This window comes from Alexandromys fortis, unplaced genomic scaffold, assembly GCF_014885135.2.
Source record: "Alexandromys fortis isolate MF-2015 unplaced genomic scaffold, M_Fortis_MF-2015_v1.1 scaffold_118, whole genome shotgun sequence".
NCBI classification, from domain to species: domain Eukaryota; kingdom Metazoa; phylum Chordata; class Mammalia; order Rodentia; family Cricetidae; genus Alexandromys; species Alexandromys fortis.
In genome coordinates, this window is record NW_026068010.1 from 2,467,184 (window position 1) to 2,481,227 (window position 14,044).

Consider the following 14,044-nt stretch of genomic DNA (forward strand, 5'->3'; position numbering starts at 1 on the left):
CTCACTGAGCCCTCCGAACTCTTTCCTCGGTGTTAGACAACTCTGGTCCCTTCCAAACTACAGCACACATCCCGGCGGTGTTCCAGATTCCAGACCTTCTCTGACCTCCTCATCAGTGCGCTTAGACCAGGCTCTCTATTCTCTGTATTGGTGAGGAAGTGATGCTTTCCGGGTACTCCGCGAGGCCTTAATGTAAGGTATTTCACCCATCAGTTTCATCTGTACCCCATATTCCAGACCAAAAAGAAAGAAAGAAAGAAAGAAAGAAAGAAAGAGAAAGAAAGAAAGAAAGAAAGAAAGAAAGAAAGAAAAAAGCTCAAAGAAGCCAACAAATTCATTGCTCTCACAAATCACCCCCTTAAATGGAAGCTCTTCTGGCTCACACTTCTGTGAAGCCTAGGCTTTCCCCCTAGTCCCCTGGATATGGGAGGGACCTTAGCAGCAAACTGTGCGACACCATGGAGTGTCTGATGAGCAGTGGGATGGATAGCTCAGCCCCTGAACTGTCCAAAAAGCGCCAAGCCCTGTGTATGGGAGTCGCTGATGACACCTGCTCCCATTCTTTTGGTTCGAGTTGCTCCTAAAGACGTCTTACTTCCTCCATGAAGCCTTTAGAGTTGTCCCCTGGTATTTCTAGCCTTGGTACCCTGCGTAGCCCCCTGGAGCCAATCAATGAAACCTAATGAGCGTACTTGCAATTGGAGTGGTTTGAGGAAGGTACCTGGAGTCAGCAGCTCATCACTAGGAGGGGACAGAGTTCCATCAGGCACCTGTGACTGGGGCCTCTCCGAGCCCCAGAATGATAACACCCACCAGGTTCTAAAGGCAGCTCACTCTGCTATTTCTGCATATTGAGCAGTACGGAGAATTAAAAGAAAAAGTAAAGCCACACTGTTGGACTGAGGACACAAGGGATAAGAGTTTTTAAAAGAAGTGCCACTTCAAATGTAAAGGGCCAGAAATAGATTCTTAATCTGTGCGCCATGATACTAATTGCCTTTGTGTTTTCAATTTTCACTTCTGCCAAAACAAAAAAAATCAAAAAAGACAAAAACAAAACAAAACAAAACAAAAAACTCAACCCAGATCAATAGTGTTTTAAATTTTTTCCAGTTCTTAAAAAAAACATTTTATTTTATGTATAGAGGTGATTTGCCTGTATGTATGTACACCATGTGTGTTCAGTGACCCTAAAGGTCAGGAGAGGGCACCGGATCCTCTTGAACTAGAGTTATAAATGATTGTGAACCACCATGTGGATGTCGGAAGCAGAACCTGGGCCCTCTGCAAAAGCAGCAAGTGCTCCCAACTGCTGAGCCATCTCTCCAGAATCAGAATTCAATTCTTAATCGTTGCAATAATAAGAAATATAGTTACCAGCCACACTAACATTCTCCAGACAATGTTCTGCCAATAGGCGCCAACCCTTGACCTTATTATCAGTCATTAAGGCTGTGGAAGAATCCTTTCGTACACGGTGAAGCTGTGCTGCTCTCGTGGCTTTAGTAAAGAGCTAATGGCCAATAGCTAGGCAGGAAGAGGTTGGGCGGGACCTATAGGCAGAAAAAAGGAGAAGCAGGGTAGAAAAAGAGTGGAGTTGCCAGGAGACATGGAGAGAAGGAAGATGAACATGCCATGTTAAAAAAAAAAAAAGGTACTGAGACACACGGTAGCCCATAGATAAGAAATATGGGTTAATTCAGGCTGTAAGCACTAATTAGTAACAAATGTAAGCTATCAGAAGAACATTTATAATTAATAATAAGCTTCTGTGTTATTGGGGAGCTGGCAGTCCCAACAAAGAACTCTGCCTACACATACCAAAGTTAACTCCATAAGGAGGAACCTTGCCCCTTGTCTCTACATCAGGACATGAAGGAGAAGCCCTGGTCCCTCCATGATGAGATAAGAGAACTACCGGAAGCTTTCTTGGAGACCATCCTGGATTTTTTTTCTTAACTTGACACATGCTAAAGTCATCTGGGAAGATGGACTCTCAATTGAAAAATGAATGCCTCCATCAGACTGGCCTATAGACAAGCCTGTCAGTCATTTGCTTGACTAATGATTGATGTGAAAGGACCACGCCCACTGTGGGCAGTGCCTCCTCAGGGTAGGTGGTCCTGGGTTGTAGGAGAATGTAGACCGAGCAAGTCATGGCAAGCAAGCTAGTAAACCATGTTCTTCCATGCTCTCTGACTCAGTTCCTGCCTCCAGGTTCCTGCCCTGACTTCCTTCACCTGGAAATGTTAGCTGAAATAAGCCCCCTCCCCTCCCAAATTGCTTTAGGTCATGGTCTTTATCACAGCAACAGAAACCTAACTAAGATGCAGGCTGTGATTACCAAATCTGCTTAAGAGATAATTATCAAAGAAAAACCAGCCTACAATTCACAATCCCAGAGAAGCTAGACAACAATGAGGACCCTAAGAGAGACATACATGGATCTAATCTACATGGGAAGTAGAAAAAGACAAGATCTCCTGAGTAAACTGGGATCATGGGAATCATGGGAGAGGGTAGAAGGGGAGAGGAGAAAAAAGGAGGTGAGTGGAGGAAAAATATATAGCTCAATAAAAACAATTTTTTTTAAAAAAAATAGAGCTGTTTATATGGTGTTGGTTTGCCATGTGCCCCTTACTCAGCAAGTATTCCTCTTTAATAACTGGCAATGTTCCCAACCACTGAGGGCCTCAGCATGACCCTGGCCTTCAAGGAGCTCCCTTCAAGAAGTCCCCTTGAACATGCAGACTTTTGCTGTTACTGAGACCATAACTACAGGACTGTAAGGCAGGGGTGAAGATGTCCCTGAGGTCCTTTAGGAAGAATAAGCTAGAAAATCCCAGCACAGAATAAGAGTTCAGCTGGCCACAGAGAATACCAGTTAGAATTACAGCAAGGAAAGGGTCCTCTGAAAGGGTGTGACTGTCCAAGGGAGACGGAGAGAGGGGAGGGTGTGGGTGAAGTAGAGATAAAGCGGCCCCATTCATTCCAGTTGCTGCTTCTCTTACTCCTAGGGCTCCAGTCCGCCATAAATGGAGTGCGCATGCGCAACCCTCAGGGCAGCTCCTGGGCGGCTGATCTGGAGCACCGAAGGCAACAGGAAGTAGCTCAGGTTGGATTGAGACTGCCCAGTCCAGTATGGAAGAGGTATTGTCCTTGTTGTGGCCTCCTGGGACTGGCTCTGCGATTACCGTGTTAGGTAGGGGGCGAGAGGGCTCTGACTCCAAGCAGTCACATGACCACTGCATTCTGCTCCTTGTCAATCACGGGGGGGGGGGGAGGGGGGGGGGGGGGGGGGGGGGGACAGGGTTAGGGAAGCATTACGTCTCTGCCACTCTGGTCACACTGTGTTGCTGCAAATCTGTAGGGACCACACCCGATGATGCTTGCTACTGAGTCAGATAAGAAAGATCTCTGATATTTGGAGATCAAGTTGAGAGCAGGAGGCGCATGTGAAAATAAAACTCAGTCACAACAGACTGTACTGCACATCACATACCTTCACTCAAATGGCATATTCCGGAAAAGAACTAAAGACAAAAAAAAAAAGGCAGTGATCGTCAGGGGATGGGGGAGGGAACAACTTCACCAGGGCCTGGGGGATTTGGGAGGACACGAAAATCTGTTTCTGGTGTTTCTTGTTCTATTAATATTTCTCCAAACTCATGTATCCTAAGAAATGTATCCTTAGGGAGTGAATGTTACGATATGTACTGTCACTAGCTGTTTTTTTAATATATATATATGAGAGAGAGAGAGAAAATAAATCACAGCAGAATGCAGAGTTACAATGCTTTGATGTTCAAAGAGACAAAGGAGGCAGTAGCCAGCCCTTCCTGGAAGAGTAGGGGAAGTGGGTTGGGGAGACTCCAGAAAATGGAATACTTGATTTGTGGTCCTACAGAGTGGCAGGAGGGACTAGCATAGGTGAGATATAGAACTTAGGCAGCCCCTCTGTGTTATCTTGTCCTGGGTACCAAAGCATCCATAGGGATCCTGGCATGGACAGTCCCTTGGTGATGCTTGAGAGAGGGGCCACGCCCCTCCCCAGCAAGTGTACTAACTTGATGAAACTTGGGAAAGAATAGAAATGCATTCTCGTGGTCTGAGAGATCCACAGCCAAGGTCCCGGCAGGTTTAAAAACCAATGAGGGATGCCCTCTACTCCCAAGATGGAGGCTTGATGCTTTGTCCTCCTGTCCTCCAGGATGAGGGAAGCAGAAGGTCAAAGCACAGTATATTGTCATCTGGATGGAGCCTCTTTTAGTAGGGCCTGAGTTCTATTCATGAGGGAAGAGCCCTTATGGATTAATGCCTTTTTGTTTTGTTTTTTCATTTTTTGATACAGTAACAGCCCTCACTGTGCTAGAACTTGCTCTGTAGACAGGCTGGCCTTGAACTCGCAGAGATCCACCTGCCTCTGCCTCCTGAGTGCTGGGATTAAAGTTTCTGACTAGTCTAGTGGCTTCTTAAAAACCCCACTTCTTAACCATGACACTTTCAACTTTAAAAGAACTAGGTAGCTAGACCTGGATGGAGGTGGGTGGTCCTTGGACTTCCCACAGGGCAGGGAACCATGATTGCTCTTTGGGCTGACGAGGGAGGGGGAATTGATTGGGGGAGGGGGAGGGAAATGGGAGGTGGCAGTGGGGAAGAGACAGAAATCTTTAATTAATTAATAAAGAAATTAATTAATTAATTAATTTTAAAAAAAGAACTAGGTAGCATAAAACGAGCCATTTAGCCCAGTTAAACGCATATAGCAGCAGGACCTTTGTGGTGCCAATAGAGACCAGAGGACACTCACACTCGGGGACAGTTTGGGGGCCCGTCTAGGCAATTTAGAGACCCTATCACAAAATTAAAAAAAAAAGCAAACTTTGGCTACAGACACAGCTCATACTATAGCGGGCTTGCCTAATGTGTGCGCGATCCCCATTACCACAAAAAGCCCATAAATTTAGCGGTACTAAGTGCATGCAGAGTGCCGCTGAGCTACACTAAGCAGAAGCCAGCCCTGCACCCTCTAAGCAAGGATGCTACCTCCCCGCCCACTCTCCTGCAGTCAAGGGTACCATCTAATCTAGTCACTGTCTCTGGCTGTTTTGTGTAAATGGAATCATTCATTGCATGCCTTTTGCATCTGCCTTTTTTCATTTAGCATATTTGTGTTTTGTATTTAATGAGGTTAGTGAGCCCGTAGAGAATTTTGTCATCGGAGACGGGGGTGGGGGAAGGGGAAGACAGTCTTGTGAAGTGAAGCATCAGGACTCATTATGGGCTGTCATGAGTCTCCCCAGACATCCTACCCAGGCAGCAGCTATCCCCTGGCATCTCAAGATCACCTCCACCTCACCGGCACCCCCACTGGGCCCAAGGGCTGGCTGAACCCCTTCCCCAAACAGGTCTGTTGCACACTGTGCCCTTACCTGCTACAAGATCAGAAAAAGAATTCCTAAAAAAATTTTAAGTGACCAAGCACTGCTAATTAGGCAACCCAAGAAGCCAGGTTTGGAGCTAATTAGCCCTTGAACTGTCAAGGCTAATTTTGTCCAGGGAGTTCTGACATTTCTAAGAATAATTAAGGACCAGGTTGTCACATTTCACAAAGGCCCAACTACGGAGTGAATGGTCTCCCTTGTTTTCCCTAACGCATAAAGTCTGGAAACATGTGAAGAGCTATACCTGGTGCTAATTGTGGAATCTTGGATGAAATGTTAGATTTTTTCATATATATGAATATTAATATACATATATGTCAGTGAGATATAATGACCCCATTAATGGTGACACATTAAGAATACCTGAAGTCACTGGGGTAATAACAGTTGGTTGATGTTCACCGTGTGCGTATTGTCTGCCTGTCACTGTAGTCTAAGGGCCGCAGGAGCCTATCGGGTAGGTGTAGTTCTTGTCTTCAGTTAATGGAGGGGAAAACCGAGGCACGGGAAAGTTGTGTGAGTCCTTCAGGGCCACACAACTGTCTGACGCCACAACCAGCTCTGTCTGCTATGTGGTTTTCATCACCCTTCTCTCAGACACACACATTGCACGTGCCCCTGTTGAACAAGACAGACAGCCTTCCTCGCACACATTACTACCTTTCTCCGAAAGCACTTATTAACCTCAGATTTGCGTCCAGTTTTGTTTTTTAAAAAAATATTTTTATTGGGGCCAGAGAGATGGCTCAGCGGTTAAGGGCATCGCCTGCTCTTCCAAAGGTCCTGAGTTCAATTCCCAGCAACCACATGGTGGCTCACAACCATCTGTAATGAGGTCTGGTGCCCTCTTCTGGCCTTCAGGCATATAAGTAGACAGAATATTGTATACATAATAAATATTAAAAAATATTTTTATTTTATTTTTTGTCTATGAGTGCTTGCATATATGTATGTATGTATGTATGTGCACCACATGTGTGCCTAGTACCTAGAGAACTGGAGTTATAGACAGCTGCGAACTGTCATGTGAGTGCTGGGGAACAAAATCTTGGTTCTCTGCAGGAGTAGCAAGTGCTCTTACCTGCTGAGCCATCTCTGCAGCCCCCTGGTCCCTTATCGTTTAAGAATTATTTTTAAATCAATAAATGAATGCATCCATAGTTAGCTCATCTTATACTCAAGTGATATTGTAATGGCATCTGACACTGCCTCCATTCACTCATTACATGTTGGATGAGCATCCATAGTAAGGAAGAGAAATTGCAGATGGGGGTGTGTCTAGAAAAATATATCATCCTTAAATTCAAACACATGTAATAACACGGTATTATACTGTTTTCCATCAAGAGATGGTTCTGGTTGAGTAACACTCTGTCTGGAATATGTGGTACCAGAAGTGCTTCTGATTTCTGGCATATTCATACAGAACATACTAGTTGGGCAAACCTCACCCAAACCCTCAAATCCAAACTCTACAGCACAGAGAGCAGACAAGCTTTACAAACACAGTTTCAGAATGACCCCACCCAAGCCCCTCAACCAACATCTGTATCGTCAATCTAGGACTCCACCCAAGCCCCTCAACCAACATCTGTATCGTCAATCTAGGACCCCACCCAAGCCCCTCAACCAACATCTGTATCGTCAATCTAGGACCCCACCCAAGCCCCTCAACCAACATCTGTATCGTCAATCTAGGACTCCACCCAAGCCCCTCAACCAACATCTGTATTGTCAATCTAGGACCCCACCCAAGCCCCTCAACCAACATCTGTATCTTCCGTTTTAGGAAAATAAAAGTCTGCTCTTTAAACCACATTGCTATGACAGTCCACCCAGCTAGCAGAGCCTTGGAAAAAGAGGATTTAGACATGTGAAATATGGGTCTGTGGAGATGAGGTACATTTGACACAAATGGATTTTTTTAAGTGGATAATGGGAGCCAAGGCAGGTTTCTGAACAAGAGCCATATGCAAAGCAGTTGTTCAACCCTGTTGATTAATGCAGCAAATATTTATTGAGGATCTGCCCCACACAAGGGATGATCTGCCTGGGAACTGCAGCAATGCATGTGACACCCCCACATGGGTGGTGTCAAAGGAGCTCACTGTAGAAGACACAGAAAGCAGGTTAGACTGGGGAGAGAGTGGAGGCTGGGGGTTTAGTGAGAAGCTTTTCATCCTGGCCTCCCTTGGTGCTATTCAATCTGCCTTTTTAAAAAAAAAAATAAAGAGATTTCTTTTATTGTTTTTAATTCTGTGTGTAGCTTGTCCATGTGAATGCAGCTACTGATGGAGGCCAAAGTTGGCTCTTCCTAGAACTGGAGTTACAGGGGGCTGTGAGCCGCGCGTTGTGGGTGCTGGGGATTGAACTCAGGTCCTTTGCGATTGTGGTGTGTGCTCTTAACCACAGCCCTCACCGACCCACTACCACCAGACCAACCTCTGTATGCTTTTGGGAGTCTGACATGAAGCCCAAGGAGTGGACTGCCCTCTTTGACTCCTCCCTAACTGGTTGTGTCTAGTCACAACCAGCACAGACGCCATATTTCCTCTCCACAGCTGCACCAGCCAGGGTGAGTTTCCCCTTCCAAACCTGGTTTCAAGGGAACATGATTTTTTAAAACAATTACCCTAGAAACATGACTATAAAATGGAGTCAGCTCCCCCAGACTCCATCATCCAGAGGTTCAGTGGAGGCCCCACGCCTCAGCTTGGCCTGGTGCATGTCTGTACCCACAGCAGGTATTGAACAGGATCACCAAAGGGGTAAGGGTTAGGAAAACTAAACCAAGCAAAATATACAGCTAGAACAGTACCAGTGCCGTAGAAGAAAAGGAGCAGTGTCAGTGGTGACAATTTTTGTTTTGTTTTGTTTTTTGTTTTTTGAGACAGGGTTTCTCTGTAGCTTTGGAGCCTGTCCTGGAACTCGCTCTATAGACCAGGCTGGCCTCGAACTCACAAAGATCCGCCTGCCTCTGCCACCTGAGTGCTGGGATGAAAGGCGTCTGCCACCACAGCCCAGCCAATGGTGACAGTTCTTTCGTTCTTTCCTCTGTCTGATAGCAGGACAAATGATGAGCAGAGATGCCCACATCCTACATCCTAAAACCTGCAAATAGACTTCAGCACTTGGGCAGAGGCAGAGGCAGAGGCAGAGGCAGAGGCAGAGGCAGAGGCAGGCGGATCTCTCTGAGTTCAAGGCCAGACTGATCCACAGAGATAAACACACAACTTTGCTGACTATGCAGAGGAGGAAGGAGCCTGAGCCAAAGTACAAGGGCAGCCTTGAGAAACTGTGAAGACCAGCAAAGTTGAGTGTGTGTGTGGGGGGGGGGGGGGAGGGAATAGTTCTCTGGATCTTCCAAAAAGAAGCTCGAACTTGCCCTTGATTTTAGCCCACAGAGACCTTTATCAGATGCTGACCTATGACTCTGCTGTATGAAGTCACTGGTGGAGTAGTTTATGACATCCACGGGAAAAGGAAGCACATCTCACTTCATTTCCTGTCGCTCCAACAGCCAGGCCTGCTCATTTGCATAGTGTGTGCCTTTAGAGTTGGTGTCACAGAACCTTCCTCTTCCCCAGGTCCTTATACTCAGGGATAGGCTAATTGGTCTTGTTTTCCCTTTTAGAGTCTAAACTCTTCACGGGCAGAGCTGAGTTATTTACTGTGGTATCTCTAAGTGCAGCTTAGTGCTGGCCACGTGGGAGATCCAGTAACTAAAGAGAATGAATGGACAGAAACCCAAGGCTGCACAGGGCTCCACAGGACCCCAGCAGGACCTCCAACGGCAAGCATCAGAGCTGCTTTTCAGGCACAGTGGGGTCAAGTCTGATGTCGTCATTGATGTATGTATATATGTCATGTTGAGTTGTTAACTGTAACCATGACAACAAGAAACTTCATTCTCACGGAGAGAATAGCAAGTCATTCAGACCTTTGTCCAATGCAACCCCAGGTTCCTTTTCATGAAGAATGTTAACATCGTTGACAATGGCTCTTCCTATGTGGGCCATTGAAGGGCCTTCTGGAAAAGGCAGGGAGCCCAGGGAAAAAGCTTCCCTGGGCATGCTCCTTCTGAAATTACATTTATTTCTAGAAAGACACGGCCATTCACAATTTCTCATTGTTAGGGAGAGCTGGTGAAGCTGCTTTTCAGAAAGGCTGGAGGTGGGCATTGAGAGTATAAATATCACAACCACTCTCCATTGTGCCGTTAGTTAATTGTGCTCAGCTGTTAGGGGCGGAGAGCCTGGGCATTAGGAGCCAGAGAAGGCCACACAGCTGAGGGTCTGCAGGACTCTTGCCTTCTAGGCAGGAAAGCCACCTCACCAGGGCTCTCCAGACCTTTGGTATTCTCGCAAGATCAAACAGCCTCAGGTTGACCCGGAGAGCCTGTTCCTAGAACGGCCACTGTGCTTCTGGCAAGGCATTGAAAGGCTTGCGCAGGGCCCAGGGCTCTTCTCCACTGCTGGGCTTTTGGAGAGCTGCTCTCCTTTGAGTTGACCCTGAGAGTTTATGTCCCTTTCTCTCTCCACACCTTGAACCCCACTCATTGGAGATTTTGCTTTCTCTCTCGCTTCAAGACTTCTTGAAACTATTTCCCATCTAGAACCTCGACTTCAGGTAACAATCCGACTGTGGCTGCCACTATCCCCAGAGTACCCCCATGAGTGACCCTTTTGGACTTTCCACGAGGTTCATGCAGCCCCTAGAGCTGACAATTCTCAGCAGTGTTGGTTCCTTCATTATACTTTGTAGTATTAAGAAGCTCCTATGTGGGCCAGACAGTTGACTTCTTCGTTAAGAACACTGGCCAATCTGGCAAAGAACCTGGGTTTGGTTCCCAGTACCCATATGAGGGCTTACTACTGCCTGTAACTCCAGTTCCGGTCGATCTGACAGTTCTCTTATGACCTGTGTAGGCACCAGACACACACCTGGTACCCATAAATACACACAGGCAAAATACACACATAAAATAAACAAATCTTAGCTGATGATAAGATGACGACAGCAGTGAATTTCCATGTGCATTTCAGGGCCAATTGACTTTCCTTCTTGGGACAAGAATGTCAAGTGATGGGCCTACATTTGTTCCCAGAGGCAGAGAGAAGCAACTCTTCCTTCTCCCTGTCATAGTGGTCCTCTATTAAGGATTCAGGTGGCTCTAATGTGCCCCAGGCATTGGCAGGCACAAGATGATCAAGTCATCAGTAGACAACAGGAAGTGGATGCTAGGCTATGCGATCTGGCAGACTGCCCCACAATGTTCCTTCCTGGTTCAAGTTTTAGTGCGTCTGTGACTGTAGGTCTCTGGTGGCAGCGTATCAAAATCGGGAAATATTTAACAGCTGGCTAATCTTTTGGACTGCTGTAAGTCAATGTGACCAGGAAAGAAAATTCGAAGGCTAGCAAATGAAGCATCTGGAATGAGCCCTTTGCCATGACCAGCCATATACCTGATGACAGAGAGGGCCAGGATGAGACCACAGCAGGAGGATCCCAGGACCGGGTGCATCTCCCACCTTGATGGGAGGACTGCAGTGGTACGGAGCTTCAAGAGCAGACCTTGCCATGAGCAACCTTGCAGAGCCAGTTCTCAACAATTAGAGCAGGGAACGGCCTCACTAAGTCCAAGTGCAAAGTCCCAGAATTCCAGGTTCTGATGGAAGCTCTCCAGTGGAAATTTTGAAATACTCTACCGTATGGACTTGCAAAGACACCATTCCCAGGATAGCATCCTGTGTTCTCTCCTGCTAATGAAAGAATCAAGTATCGTGTGTCATCCTAGACGCAGAGAGAAAGTCCAATGTCTAAGTAAATATATGAACAATAGGAATCCTAAACACGGAAAGACAGCAGCTGTGCACTCTCTCCATTTAAGAATCACAACTGACAGTCAGGAGCACTGACCCGGAGGTACAACAGAGCCAGGGCTGCAGCTCTCGGTGTGCAAAGAAGCTCCTTGCAAGCCCACACCCCAAGGACTGGATGGAAAGAGCCTTCCTGATGTCTCAGGATTCCTTGTCTTCCTCCTGAAGTCATTGGGAGCCCAGTGGACTGACCTGATTTGCTTCTCAAGGGTCCTCAGCCTGCTGCCGTCTCTCCTAACTCACTGGCTGGATCACACACTACTCAGAAATATACAGAAGTTCATTGTCACCTCCTAAACCCCACTGCTGCTCCCACAGTTTAAGGTCGCTGACCTTTCTAATCATATGGCCTTAAAAAAAAGACTTAGTCGTTTTTACATTAAAATTATTTTTAAAGATGTATTTTTATGTGTGTGTTTTGCCAACACGTATAGTATAGATGTGTGCTACGTGTGTGCCTGATGCTCTGAATGTCAGAAGAAAGCCTTGGATCCCCTGGACTGGAGTTACAGATGGTTGTGAACAACTCATGGGTACTGGGAACAGAACAGTGGCCCTCTGCAAGAAAAACCAGTGCTCTTAACAACTGAACCATCTCATCAGTCTCCCCAACTGCTTTTTTTTTTTAAATTAAAAACAAACTCAATGAGTGTTTGCCTATATGTATGTATGTTTACCATGTGATTACCTCGTGCCCTTGAAAATCAGAAGAAGGCCTCAGATCCCCTGGAACTGGAGTTACAGGCAGTTGTGAGCCACCCTGTGGGTGCTGGGAATTAAACCAGGGTCCTATGCAAGAGCAGAAAGGGCATTTGTAACTGTAGAACCACACTGCCTTTTTCTCTTAACCTTCCATCTTCTGGGCTTTTCGCCAGTCCTCAGTTTGTTCCCAGCATCCTAAGCTGTCTCCCTGGTACTCCCTCGCCTACCTCCACCTCATGACCATCACTGTCTCCAAGGATCCAGAGTTCATCCTGTGAGGGCTGGTCGGACTTCTCCCACTCCGGTGGCTCTGACACACCGTGTGGTCCTGTGACAGTCGCCGTGGGGTGCTTTAGACCTTGCTACTCCTTGGAAGGCAGCACTGAGGGTCAGCCTTCACACCACTCACCTTGACACCCTCATGCCTCCCTGATGTCGGCACCCACCATCTCAGATCTCATTTGTTGGCCGTGGACGAGCTACTGTGACTGTATTTCTCGAAGCCTTATCTGTGAATTAGGGCTAATAATAGTGTGTCCTTCTCGGGGGTCACGGTCAGATGCAAACAACGCCAAGTGCACAGCTTGGCACATTTGAGCGGTGGTTCCTCCTACTGTTAAACAAAGCACGTCTTATTTAAATCTTTAGCTGTTCTCTGCTCTGGAGCATTTTCCCTCCCAATTTCTTTGACTGGCAAAGAAAATAGAGCTCCCTGTCTTTCGGTGCCCTTCACCCTCCTTGTGCAGCAGAATAATCAGGGAGCCCCTAAACATGATCGTTTCCTGAGTCCCACCCCTCCCCTCAGCATCCTACAATGGGAGAGTCTCCGCTGATCCTTTAATCCCCATAGGCTGTCAAGTAGACTCAGGATGAAGAGTCCTTCTAAATCATTTCTGCCACCAGCCCCTATGTCCCTTTATTTTTAGGACTATAATTTTGCAGGGGACCAATTTCCAGATTTTTTTTCCCTATCATCAATTTCCAGAAATGAGCATTTCTCCTCACCCCCTGAGCTCTCCTCGATCACCCCTTCTAAGTGCTTCTGGTCATGACTCAGCATTTTAAAATGCTTTCTGGCTCCCCCTTTATTACCATAATAGTAAAAAGTTTGCTGAGAGTTAACTCAGCTACATGATAAAAATCCCAAGTTGCGGTGAGTGACCCGGACTGCTGGACACACAAGCGCGTCTAACTCTCCATTTCTCATCTCTCCTTCTAGCCCTCGGTGAAAGGTGGACTTGATGCCACCATCGTGAGAGGAAAGAATTAGGACAGGTCACATGGGGAGAGGTCGGCCAGCCGGTGCCTGCCTGAGCCGTGGCACCTGACTGGTTCCCCAGTAAACATAGTGAAGGCAAGGAGATTGAGACGCCTGTGCTCTCTATCCCTTTAAGATCCATCTGTAACTATGTGTATGAAGTTGCTAATCCTTACTGGGCATTGAATTTCAATGGGAATTTGGCCAAAGTCAAGACTGGAGAAATTTAGCCCCATGGCGGCCAGTTTGGAGTGCTGACGCAGGGCCTTTATGCTGACTCAGTTTTCCCTCTGGACTTATGTAACTCCAGAAGTTGAACCTAGGAGTTCTAGTGCCAATGGGGGGGGGGGGGTAATTTGAATCTGAGACAAGGCAGATAGTGTCCAAGGCAAAAGAAACATTCTATGAGTGAGGAAGGATGAGAGGGAGGGAGGGAGGGAAGGAGGGAGGGAATGAGGGAGCGGGTTATGGGGGGAGAGGAAAGGAAGGAGGGAAGAAGGGAGCGGGTGTTTTGTAGACATGAGTATAAACGGATGTCCCATTGTAAGAAATTGCGGGTTTAAGTCTTCAGGCATTGTTCTCTCTCTTCTCACCTTAGATATCCTCCTCTTAGATTTTTTTAGACTCTTAAGGCTCAGAGATGGCTTCTCACATCTGCTACCATCTTGCCAATCCGCCTTGGAATGTGATTTCAAAATCTACACAAAAGGTCCATGAACCGTCAAGGCGATGCCAAGACCCTGCCCCCTTTACTCCAGTCA